The 12,942-nt window shown below is 36.7% G+C and overlaps 1 protein-coding gene and 1 long non-coding RNA gene across 10 annotated transcripts in view; both read left to right on the top strand.

Annotated features, from left to right (window-relative positions):
- LOC5567294 (chloride channel protein 2) overlaps positions 1-12,942 on the top strand; it is a 167,937-nt gene that overhangs the window by 60,079 nt on the left and 94,916 nt on the right. The window contains exon 1 of one of the 9 annotated variants that reach the window (XR_002498652.1): positions 2,146-2,489. The exons of 7 other annotated variants lie outside the window; for them this stretch is intronic. The gene's annotated coding sequence lies outside the window, so the exon portion shown is untranslated. Of the gene's footprint in view, positions 1-2,145; positions 2,490-12,942 lie in introns of those variants that run through there. One more of the 9 variants, XR_002498660.1, reaches the window with a different exon arrangement.
- LOC110674092 lies at positions 12,422-12,921 on the top strand. Its single transcript, XR_002498663.1, has 2 exons — positions 12,422-12,525; positions 12,592-12,921. It is a non-coding gene; the product is annotated as an uncharacterized LOC110674092 (long non-coding RNA).

Below are 12,942 nucleotides of genomic sequence, written 5' to 3' on the forward strand. Positions count from 1 at the left end.
CAACGATCCTCCCCATTAACAAACATCCTTCCCAGTAACCATTGTGGAGATGCAGAGGCAAACACGGTCTCCAAATAGCAAAGGTTACATACTAACATTCCTTCCCCCAATCCCACCTGACTGCAAGGACGTGGCCGGCGCCGTTATTGACCCTGTATAAATAGAGGCACTGAATTATGCACACTGAAGAAGATTATGGCCAATCCCAGCCGAACTTCTAGTTGATTCTTTGTGCATTTTCACTGACTTCGGTCAATCACGGAATAGCAACCATTGATATGTGTAGTCAGTCTAAGCTAAGCTAAGCTAAGCTAAGCTAAGCTAAGCATCGGAACACTCTCCATTGGTCTATTGGGTGTTTTGTATGTTTTGTAGTGTAGTGGTTCTTAACAGGTTTCAATATAAAAAAATGTTTACTCAACTCCCCCTTACTCGATAATTCGTATCCTTGTTCGTATCTCGATAAATATTTAAATAACCATAGTAAAAGTTGGTTTCCATGGCTACCTGGATCGCAGTTGAACAGGATTTGTGCTTTGTAAGTCGACACCTCCCTCACTCGATGGTCATTTTAGTATCGCGCTATGGAGACTTGACTATATTGTTCGAATCGTAATCTAGGCTTAGAACGCCATTTTTGGATGGCTTTCTCAGTCTGGTTGTCGAAAAACAAATATGCACGTATATCGCCTCCATTTGTACGTATTAGGCCTTTTCGCGACATCTCATACGTGAAACTTTGAACATATAAGCATCGCACAACGCAAAAGGTGATTTCATTACACGTATATTCTGATTGTCTGGGTAGTACAGTGGTTACCAAACTGCGGTTCGCAAACGGATTTTGTAAAGCAATGTGATGTGGCCCGCAAGTTGTTGTTTTTTGATGACCAGAAGCATATTGTTTTGTTCTTGTCACTAAATTTTGAGCATTCGGTCATTGGCATGATTGTAAATTTGTCTACGTTCCTTCATGTTGTGTATTTTGATGTTTATCGGGAGTTGATTAGTGATGATGTTTTGAATGCACTCAGATGGCCCGCATAATCTGTTAGACCGAGAACCCCTGTTCTAGTATATTCATTTCGATATGTATCTAAGCAAAATAGTTAAAAGACTAAACTTCTCATTTTTAGAGTTACAAATTTCCTATGTATCATAACTCACCACCAGAGGCGACCGCTTGTTCTGGTATTTCGTGCCAGATGGTCACCAGTTGATAATTATGTGAAGTGGTCGATAGATTTTCAAGGAAACTATTCTAAATTTGTCTGTATATACTAAATAGTCAGGGATGTCGAAAAACTGTCCTTTTATGTTGAAATTTATAAAAAAATATTTGTAATTTTCAGAATAATTTTCAGTGAAATAATGTTCTCAAAAGTTTAATTTCAAACAATAAAATTCACTCCACTAGTTGATTCATTGTTTTCATAATATATACATATTAATGAATGTTTTGTCTATTCTTGCATTGTTTCATTACTAAGCTCCAAATATTGCAATAAGGTCCTAGGTAAGTTACCAACGGGTTATAAACCTTGATAGCGTACAGTGCTAATGTTTATGAACAAAAAATAGTTGAAACGAAAAATATTTGTATCTTAACAAATATTTTTCGAAACTGTAACTATTCCCGAAAAAATTAATGCCGTTAATACATAATGAAAATCATGCCTGCCAAATATGTTTTTGATGTTTTAGAGGCCTTTCCCCATTCAAAACAAAATAATTTAACTTCTGCTGACCAACTGTGGACATGAGCAAAGCAAGTAATCCATTGGAAGCCTTTGTCAACACAGATTTAGTATACTAAGAAATAAAAATACTATATGAATCATTGGAAATGCATAATTTGTATGGATGAACAAATTTAATTTCGGTAGCTGAGCAAATATTTTACACGCCAGTCAGACTTATCGCCAACCGCCCGCACACACCTTTGCCGGTAGCTACCAAAGTCCCTTTGTCTATGTGTCCAATTCGTCTTTCGCTTCCAATCTTTTTGATTTTATCAATACCATTCGAGATTTACTCCTACTGATACGACATGAAACGATTTCTGCAAATTGATATTTATTATTTTTGATATATCGGATAAGATTTTGCGGGTGTCGACGGTGCCGAACTCCCTCACAGTCATCGTCCGGTTATCGGTGGGCTCGTGCCGGGAGCTCTCCTTCGCATCTGATATATCGTGAAACGGTCGTCGATAGGATCTGCCCGCTGTAGTCCTCCTCTGGGTCGGTTCAATGTGATTCAAAAAAAAAAAAAGGCGTACGGTCGAAATTTCGGAGCGGGCCTTTCGATTCGGTTTGTGAGAGGCAACTTTCCGGTATTACTGAATTATGGGGCGCATCCAGTTGGAACGGCAGCAGTCCGGCAATGGCCGAAGCAAACGAGGCAAGTTGAGCCCAATCACGGAGCAGCTCTTGGCGGAGGTGGGCTATCAAGGACCCGGAGACGGAATGGATAGCAACGAAAATACAGTAGGTTTCAAATTTTGCAGCATAGGTGATCAAACGATCAACGCTTTGCACACTGTAGATTTGTATCGTTCGTTGTACAGCAGTGGTACCCAGTGGATACTAGGGGAAACTAATTTTTCAAAGAGAGAATTCATGATCCTCTCGTACTCTCACATAATATTCTCTGGGCCTTATCCACGGCACTAGATAGCAAAACAAACCGTAGGTCGAGACGATCATCTGTTCATTTTATATCCAACCAGCTGACGCAAAGCTGATGCGAGTTTCTGTGCACTCGATCAGCCGTGTTCGGCGTTACAGCCATTCGTTTCGACTTGCAACGGATAAAGTGGCAAATTAATGAGCTGTTTCGCCGTACCGTAGCCACGGGTACAATAGAATTGCAAACAATGACAAGTTTTACCATTAGAACAAGAAAGGCCTATTTGTTTTCCTATTCTAGAATCTCTTCTACGATAGATTTGGTTTTAACCGACTCTAGTCACCTTTGTGACCAACTGGTTACACACGCTGATTTTGATTCTGATTCTGATTGCAATACAAATATCACATGAAGAGATTCTCAATCCTGTCAGCTCCAACATCAATTATTTAATAGCCGGCTAGATAACATATGAAACTTACATTGAAAGAAATCTTGATCGATTTCGAACAATGCTCTCGGAAACATTAACAAATTCCATTGTTGAAAAGATCCTGGACCGACCGGGAATCGGACCCAGGCACCTTTAGCATGGCTTTGCTTTGTAGCTGCTGACTCTAACCACTCGGCAAAGGAAGGCCCCAATCCAATTCTGATACATCTCCTTCTTCTTCTTCTTCTTCTTCTTCTTCTTCTTCTTCTTCTTCTTCTTCTTGGTATTAACGTCCCCACTGGGACAGAGCCTGCTTCTCAGCTTAGTGTTTTTATCAGCACTTCCACAGTTATTAACCGAGAGCTTTCTTTGCCAAAATTGCCATTTTCGCATTCGTATATCGTGTGACAGGTACGATGATACTTCATGCCCAGGGAACCACTTGGATAAGGAAGGCCCCAATTATGAATAGATCTAATGTTCCAATACACCAGAAATGTTTCAAGACATGAATAGTTATTACTACCTATGCTATCAAACATTAAATTATCGTTCTGGTCATCAGACTGCCGATATCATACGACTTGTGACGATATCTGAAACGGAAATCGACCCTTTCTGTTGTTACATTACCTAGCCGATTCGCGCCAGACATCAAATGAGCATTTAATTTTTGCGTTGCAAAGGCAAACAAACGCTTGCCAGCGATAACGGAATGGAACTTGTCCCGACCCGATATAAAATTTATATCACGTCGATCGGCACTTACTAATCCCTTAGAATGTAAACCATGTGCCACCCGCTATAATTAGGTAGCTGGACAGCATCGTTAGCTTAGCGTTTGTTGCTATTTGTGATGGGACCATGCCTCGGTTGCGTATGTCTATGATTTGTTTATTATCTTGTTTGATTTTCGTACTAAACAAGTTGAAGCTTATATTTTTTTATGATAAACTAGTGGTCCCGGCAAACTTCGTCTTGCCATCAAGTAGGCTGTTGAAAAATGCTATGGATCGTCCCATACAAAATGAAAGTTCCGTTCACGCTTGTTTTTCCGACTATCCCGGTGAATATCCTGGGATTTCTATACACACAAACACGTCGGAACACTTGACGAACAAAACGGAAAAAAAATCATTCAAATCGGTTGACCCGTTCGGAAGCCATTTCGTGACATACAAACACCACTCCATTTTTATTTATATAGATTTAAAATTATATCTTCATCGATCATATTTGCATTGATTGTAAAAACAAGGCACTAACCAATAAACTTTATCAGTGGAGAGTCTAACATTCAATCATGCTTATCTGACTGCAGGTTGATAGGTATTACGCCCAATTATTGGAGAATTTTGATTTATTCGATTGTTGCCATGTTCGTTTGGAGTTAGGAAAAAATTTGCGGCGGTTGAGACTAATTTAATTAGAAAAATTGTAGCAACTTTAGTTCTTCTGTGGATTTACGCTATTTACAATGAGTTACAAAATAAAAACAAGAACTGTTTCCTAAAAAAAGAATTCAAATCATTCATGTTCGCAAATTTGGACAAAATTTAAAACCTAGGAAGGTGAAAGCGCTTCTCATCATCTGCATTGGTTATCACTTGGTCACATTATTGATATGTCGTCGAACTTTTATTCAGATTGTAAAATAAGAAACAAAAGTTAGTAAACAATTAGTAAGCATTCCTAGCGGAATTGATGGAAATATCACTTCATGAGCCATTGGAAAACTTTTCTTGAGTAATTTGTAGAATTATATTTAAGGGAATTCCTCAAAAATTAATGATGAAATCTCTGAAGTAATTTGTGGAATTCGATTTAAAAATATCCTGGTTCGATTCTTAAAGGAATCTTAAACAAAACTAATGAAAGCACGGTGTGCCAGAAATCGTTATAATTACAAAAACAATGTCCAAGAATTTGGCACCTACCATTTGAAAGTTATAGCATTCAAGCATGTTTTCCGTGAATTTGAAAATATTCTAACGAGGGAATCGAGAGTTATCGTGATTTGAAGGTTTTATGCTATTTTGCAAGGGATATCCACATTAGAGTGATGCAAATTTTGAAATTCTGGAAATGTTTGCTCCCCTATGCTTAAACGGTTTCTCTTATGGTAAATAGCATTCTCCCAAAGTTTCTAATTATTTGGAAGAAATTTGACTGTGCACAAGCCATTTTCAGTTTACATGGAGATTAATATGGAAAACGCCAACATTTTGTGTTCAGCCCTCTATCTCTTTATCATTATATTTTATGGAAAAGTGAACAAACTCTTCTTATGTGAAATCCTTCTAGCTACAACTCCGCCGAAGACCACATTTTGATTGGACGTCAGGATAAATTGTTATTCGCGATTACAAAGTGGGTTTGTTTTTTACATGCTTCATCAACTGGTCGGCGTTAAGTCAGAGTGGACCAAGTGACATTTTTGATATTTTGAGAAAAATGGGTTCAAAGTCTAACGCTCTGTAATTTTTGAACTCGTTTAAATTTTGGTTCAATATTTCTACACGTCTTTATGTTACTTTCAAACAATATAATGTGAAGTGATAATCATGAAAAATCATAATCCAAACCTGTAATAGAACGATTTTTTGATGGACTACGTGTACTTGGTCCACTCTGACTGAACTAAAGACCACCGTTCAGTGAGTTGGTTCACTCTGACTGAACAATTTCTTGGAAAATAACAATCATTTAATGCTTGCATGGTCAAATTGGGTGCATATCTCTAAGATAAACAAATTATCAAGACCCTTCGACACCAGTATAGTGAATTCCTAAATAAACCATATAGTAAATACCAAAATCAGTGACATTACGATAGCTTGAAAATTAAGGTTTCGCAGGATCAGGGCATTGAAGACCAGAAAAATTCGTATATGCGTTCAGTCAGAGGGGACCAAGTGAAAATCTTGAGTACCGACCAAAATATGCTGGTTCAACAAGCGGGTCCTAGGACATGCCATACATACACCATAGATCTACCGAAAACTTCTATCGGACTCTGAAATTGACTAAAAAAATGCAGTAATCAATCATTTTATTGCTTTTCAACACTTGGTCCACTCTGTCTGCACAGAATTTGTTGCAATTTCTGACCACCCATCCAAATATGGTAAATAGTCAAAAATAAAAATCAAATGCATCGAATTAAGTAATATTTATAAATTTCTATTGATGGATAAGTAAAAGAATGATTCGATGTCGAAAAATCTGACAAATCTCCTGAAATGTTTTTCATTTCCTCGCATTCCTCAGCGCGCTGATCATTTTCGCTGTTATGGTAATAAGCACTAGGTCCATTCTGACTCACACTTTTATTGATTTTTGTTGATCATTCAAAGTAAACTTATTACATATCTCTCGCAGTTTGCAGCATTCTTCAAATCTGATCAAAGTGTAACGGAGGAAAGGTAATTTCGCATCAAATGAGAGAATAATCCGATTTTCCCAAGTTTTGTACTTGGTCCCCTCTGACTTAACGGCGACCAACTGCTCGGCAGGCAATAGTGGAGCCACTGGTAGGAAGAATAGATCAAAGTAATCCATGCCACTATGTTCTACAGCAAAAAGGCAGTGTTGCTCTGAAAGTAATGAAATGATCATCTCAGCATGATTTAGACTTTGTTATCAATAATAACAAATTATCCTTACGTTCCTTCAAAATGTGGTCTTCGGCAAAGTTGTAGCTGGGAAAATTTCACATGAGAAGAGTTTGTTCACTTTTCCATAGATTATTATGACTAGCAGTTAGAGGACTGAACACAAGAAGTTTGCTTTTTCCATAGTAATTTCTATATAAACTTCAAATGGCGTGTGCACAATCAAATCTCTTCCAAATCATTCAAATTTTGGGAGAATGGGTTTCAACATAATTGACACTGTTTAAGCATAGGGGAGCAGAAACTCCAAAATTTGCATCAGTCTAATCCACATGCTTCAAAATATTCCCTAAAACATGTGATATCCAAGAATCTTCTCTGGAAATTTTGAATTTGAAATAATTTCGTCAAGAAAATCAGAAGTTACAGGAATGCTATGTCTTTCGAATGGCAGGTGCCAAATTCTTGGACATTTTTGTGTGTTAATAACGGTTGCTGGCACACCGTAAATGATCACCAAAAGATATTTGCTAAGCAATCAAAAAATGATTTCCTGAATAAATCTTTGAAGTAATACCGGAAGCAATCTTTGGGCAAACACTTGAATTACTTTCGGAAGTAAATACCGGAATAAATCTTAAGAAAATGCACTTGTCGTAATGTCACGAGTAATATTTGTTGCAATTCCTGTTTGGTCTCTTTTTGATCTCATTTCGGTCTGTTTTTGCTTTTTTTTAAGTATGAGGTCTCTAAAATAGACAGAGTTGGTGATCTGCTTTATAAGTAGAAAATCATGGGTTCAATGCCAGGCCCGTCCCTTTCCGCGTACTTTGTAATTGTTTCTTTCACTTGCTGATATCTTCCACTCTTAATCTTTCACACTTAACCTATTTGTTCTTTACGTTTTCATTTTTCCATCATTATTGTACGCCATTTCTTACGACTGATAGGCAGTCTGCTTACTTAAAGCAAGCCCTTCTGCCATTGTTGCGATGCGCAGCAAACCCCTCGTTCGGAAGGATCAAGGTAGTTACAACAGGGCATCTGTATAAGATAGGAATTGAGCCATTTTACGAAGCTGGTCAAATGACAGGATATCTGGGAGAATGCAATCATCGTCATCAGTTTTCGCGATGATGGTGGTTGATGACTGTGCGCATTTCTAGCATAACTTTTCATCCAGGCGAAAACATAAATGGAGAAAAAATTATTGAAATATTTCTGATCACAAAAGTGCCTTTTTATGTGCAATGGGTAACAAAGAGGTACCGTCAAACGGGGCTTCTTTTGACATTATTTCCACATTCTTCAACTTTGAGGATTTGTAGCTCTGTGAATAATGGATAGATTTCGATAATTCTTGCGCATATTTAAGTTGCATTTGTAAGTAACCAATGTGCAAAATATGAGGCAAATGCATCAATAAATAAAAAAGTTGCTTGAATAGCGAAAAAAATGTGTCCTTCAAGACAAAAAAGGGGCTACTTTGGACACTTTTAGAAATTAATATGTTTTGATAGTAAAATGATTTCTCATCATAAATTTCAAACTGATTCTATTAATTTTCGTTCATTATGGTGTTTTCGAATGTTTTTCAATGATATACATTATTTAGAAAATTGTAAAGCTTAAAAAACTACACATACCTATACAATACTTTTCACAAAAACATGCTATTCATAATTTTTAGTTTGCATGATAATATGTCAACTTTACTTCCTTTTAAATGTCAGCTAATAAATAGCGAATTATGCTTGATTGTTCAAGTTGATGCAAACGAATTGTGTAACTATCAAGTACTGCGATGAATAATTAGCTTTGTACAGAAATATTTGTTCTGATTCTTACTGTTATATGAACGATATGTAGAAGAATCTAACTAATTCCTGTAACTAAAAGTGATTTTTATTCCAAATACAAACCATGAAGTATAAGAATAATGATTCACAAGATCATAAACAATAAAAGTTTGCTTTTGTTAGATGCATTTTGGCTCTTAATAGTTTTGAGATGGCGTAGTTTATTTCAGCAGTTGAAGGATGCCATTGCTTTGTATAGCAGATTCATGTACAATATGACTGAATAATATTTTTTAAGGATTAGGTGTTGAGCTTACTGTTTATACGAGTTGAAATATATATGTTTTACAATTATTTACTTTTCTTAATCCTTTTGTTTATTTTTTATTGTGTTGTAAAATATAGAAACCAACACTTTATATTTAAATATGAGTCGTAAAATTAGGACATTTGATCATTTATTTTTCTGAAAAACAACTTTCAACATTAATTTATCACAAATTTCTTTGAATCATGACGATTCGATAGTTTTGTGATATTCCCAACAACTTTCCACGATATGTGGAAAATTCATACAATGTTTACATAGCAAATGTTTTGTAGCTTGTGAATATTTGTTTGGACTTTTTTGATATATTTTCTTGTTTATCCTGTTATTGTTGATGTTGTTCCAAAAAATATTCATGCCTGATTGTTGAACATAAATTGGTTAATAAAAGTGCTGAAGACACAAAATGGCTCAGATGAATATTTATGCTGGAAATAAGTCCAAAACGTGAGTGTCCAAAGTAGCCCCCGGAATCAAAAGTAGCCCCGTCTGACGGTAGCTGATACCGTAATTTCGGGTGAAATTGATCATTTTTCTCGTTTTTTTCTAGTCTGTTTTCTATAATGTTAACAAAACCAAACAACTAAATGCAGGAAAACAAGTACGAAGGTGAGCCTCATCGACTCATGTACCGAAATTTTCTAACAAATGTCATTTTAGTGTTAACAAATATCTCTAAAATAAAAAATCAGGGGATCTCATTTCGGGGTGAAATTGATCACTTGTCAATGCCATTATTATTAGTTTTCAAAACAACTCTTACCTGATAAATTTGAGCTCCCTGAATCCGAATATGCTTGTCATATTCTTAACAATGCAATATTTATATAAATAACGAATATTTAAATTCCAAGATTTACGCAGAAAACTCCTAAATCTATGCAATTTTCTAAGGAATTCAATGATATCTAACAGAAATTCAATTATTTCAACCATATGAGCTAATTGGTACGAGTTTAGAAGATGAAATCTGGTTTGGGGATATATCTCAAGCATCCTCACAAACTTTCAGGTTTATACCATGTTCAAATCCTTGTTTAGAAATAGAAGTTCTGAGGTGTTTGTCAATACTGCACCGTGCACGATTTTGAAATTTTACATTATTTTCATAGTAATAAACATTCTTCAACTTCAAAAAAACTTCACAACACATAATTCGACAATAGTTACGACAAACAACGTTCATTTACTGCAGCTTACATTGATATTCGTGCTCCATTACGAATAAATAAAATCGTGTGATACGATGATCAATTACACCCGATTTTACGGTACAATAACTAGGTGTAATGTTGCAGTAACGAACATTTTTGGATCTCTTTTTTGTCATTTTCTCCATGTCCCCGTTTGGTGAGGCGTTTTTGAAAATCACGCTGGATTCAATCCCAGGTCTCCTGTCAATTGACGCCGTGGCGGCGATCAGCTGTTCCGAAACGTGTCGTAAAATGGCCATAGCGTAACTATCCGAAACTGAGATGAGGAGAATTTGATCTGTCAAACGGGATGATAAGCAGAATAAGTATATTGAGTGATTGAGCTATTTCTTTATTAAATTATTTGGACTGGTATTGTTTTATGTTGAATTATATCTTTTTTATGCTCTTGAAAATAATACATTTGCATCTAGAATAAGACTGACTTTTTGCGTTGTGATGAGCTTAAGACTAGTCGCACTGAACGATAATATTGGCACTGTCGATCCGATCAGATCGTTATTGCCACTCATGTTACGAACATGACGTCGTGGATTCGATGGAAGCCTGCGATGCTTTCAAAAAATCATGGATGAGTTGACTCACCTTTTTGACTCATTGTCTCATATTTCCACAGTTTACTCACACACGGCAATAATTTCTTGTTAGTCTGTTAAAATTATAGTAATTCTTTCTAACGTAAACAACAACATTCGGGTTTCACGAGTTTTGACGGGTTTTGCGACTGAATCATTTTTACGGTTTGAGTTGATTGTGTGATTTTGCAACAAAATCTCAAACGTGAGATTTGTGAAGCAGATCTCTAATGAGTTTGCACTCACGGGAGAGCGTATTGATTGATATTTGAGTGTGAGTCTATCAACACTGGTCGAGCGTCAAGAAGCAAAGTCCAAAAGGAAATATTGCCATATCACTGGAATCGAGGAAACTAGTACGTTTTAGGTTCAGAATGCCCACACCGTCGAACGACGTCTGCTGCCAAAGCAATCCCGTATCGAGCGCTAGCTGAGCGATATCCTTAAGGCCCAAACGCAATGATAGCGGAACGGCAACGGAATGCGGAACCGGTTCGCCAGCAAGAATCACACCATCTCGACTGAGCTGTCAATGGATGAAAGTGAGCCAACACTGAATCGACAAGCAAAGTATAGTTCATGCTGGCGAACCGGTTCCGCTTTCCGTTGCCATTCCGCTATCATTGCGTTTAGGCCTTTACTTGCGTGGACTTCCAGTCGCCGACTGTGAACGCGCCGAGACTAAAATTCTCATCGGAATTGACAATTTGAGATTGTGCATTCCACTGAAAGTTCGTGAAAGACAAGGTAACGAACCCGTCGCCGCAAAATGTAGGCTGGATTGGCCGTTTTATGGGTATAGCGAGCGTACGTCATCACCAACAGTCTTAGTAAACCAGCTGCTCGAGATGTGGACCATGAATTAAATGAACAACTGAACGTTTTTTTTTCTCACTGGATCAGCTAGAATCAAAGTCTTTCTTCGATGTCCCGGAGTCAGTAGTGGACCAAAGTGCTCGCCAAAATATTAGCAGAAACAACGCGCAGAATTTCTAAGAGATTCGAAACCGGTCTTCTATGGAAATTCTCCAATATATAATTTCCAGACAGTTTTCCGATGGCAGTCAGAAAACTCGAATCGCTGGAAAAGAAATTATCCGAGTGCATCAAAAAATGAAAGAATATTTGGCTAAAAGATACTAGGGGTATTCACTTAACAGCGTAAACTGCTGCGTAAGTCCTGCTAAATTGATTATCTGAAATGTTTCAAGATATTGCGTAAATAAACAATGAAGCATTTCAGAATGTTGAAAATCAATCTAAGAATGCTTTGGTAATATCAGTATGACAGTTTTGAGTTCAGTACCGTTTTGTCTCAAATTCCGAACAGACTCATATTCCGAACACTCGCTTTTTGTATTGCTATTTGGTTGAAATGTTTCGCTGAAATATGTCACCAAATAACAAGGAAATGGCAGTCAATTGCAATTCAATTTTAACGTCTCTAATATAATTTATACCGCGGGAGTAGTGATGATTCTCTAGTTTGAGACCAGTAGAACGAGCTCAGATAAATAAATTTGCGAAATTATTCATTTGAATACGATTTATTCGTGCTGTTCGGAATTTGAATCAAGGTGTTCGGAATATGAGACAGACTGAACACAGTGTTCGGCATTTGAATCAAAATGTTGTTCCATACTTTCACGTGAAAACAATACTGAAACTAATTAATTCAACATTATTATTGGTACACCCAATAGCTAAGGGTTAGACTTTGCAAGGAAATTAAAATTTACAGAAATATCAGCCAATGTATGACAATCATATGCATTTGAAGTCACTCTTGGCCTTAAGTGTTCGGAATATGAGTCAAAACGGTATTTATCAGGATTCTAACGCGAAATTTTGTTTTTCTTTGGAAATAATTTGTATGTTTTCGTTTATCCATTTATTACTTGAGCTTAAAAAAAATGAACAATCTTTCCCAGGTAAGTTAATTTGTGTCTTCTCGTGTATCGTGTAAGTGAGACAAAGAAAGATTAAATCATTTATAGCTCAATGCGGGTGCCGATGTCCTGTGGATGTAACAAGCAAGAGAACCTTCAATTTGGAGAAAGCGTGCCTGAGGTTCCAAATGCAACAATACTATTGCCTTCGGATTTATTTGGCAGTCAGAAATAAATTAAGACTAGTGCATATCGAAGAAAGTGATTCGTGATTGATTTGTTATATTTTAGACAGACACCGGAAGCTACAGACCGAGAAGATCTTCGACAAACATTGCTAATGGTCACAGTAGCGTTGCTACCAAATGAGCTCCTAGGCAGTAATTTCCAATTACAAATAATTTTATGAAATAAAGTATTATATAATGTTGCCGTAAATAATATTTGCCTTATTTTTTT

This window comes from Aedes aegypti, chromosome 1 (assembly GCF_002204515.2).
Source record: "Aedes aegypti strain LVP_AGWG chromosome 1, AaegL5.0 Primary Assembly, whole genome shotgun sequence".
NCBI classification, from domain to species: Eukaryota; Metazoa; Arthropoda; class Insecta; order Diptera; family Culicidae; genus Aedes; species Aedes aegypti.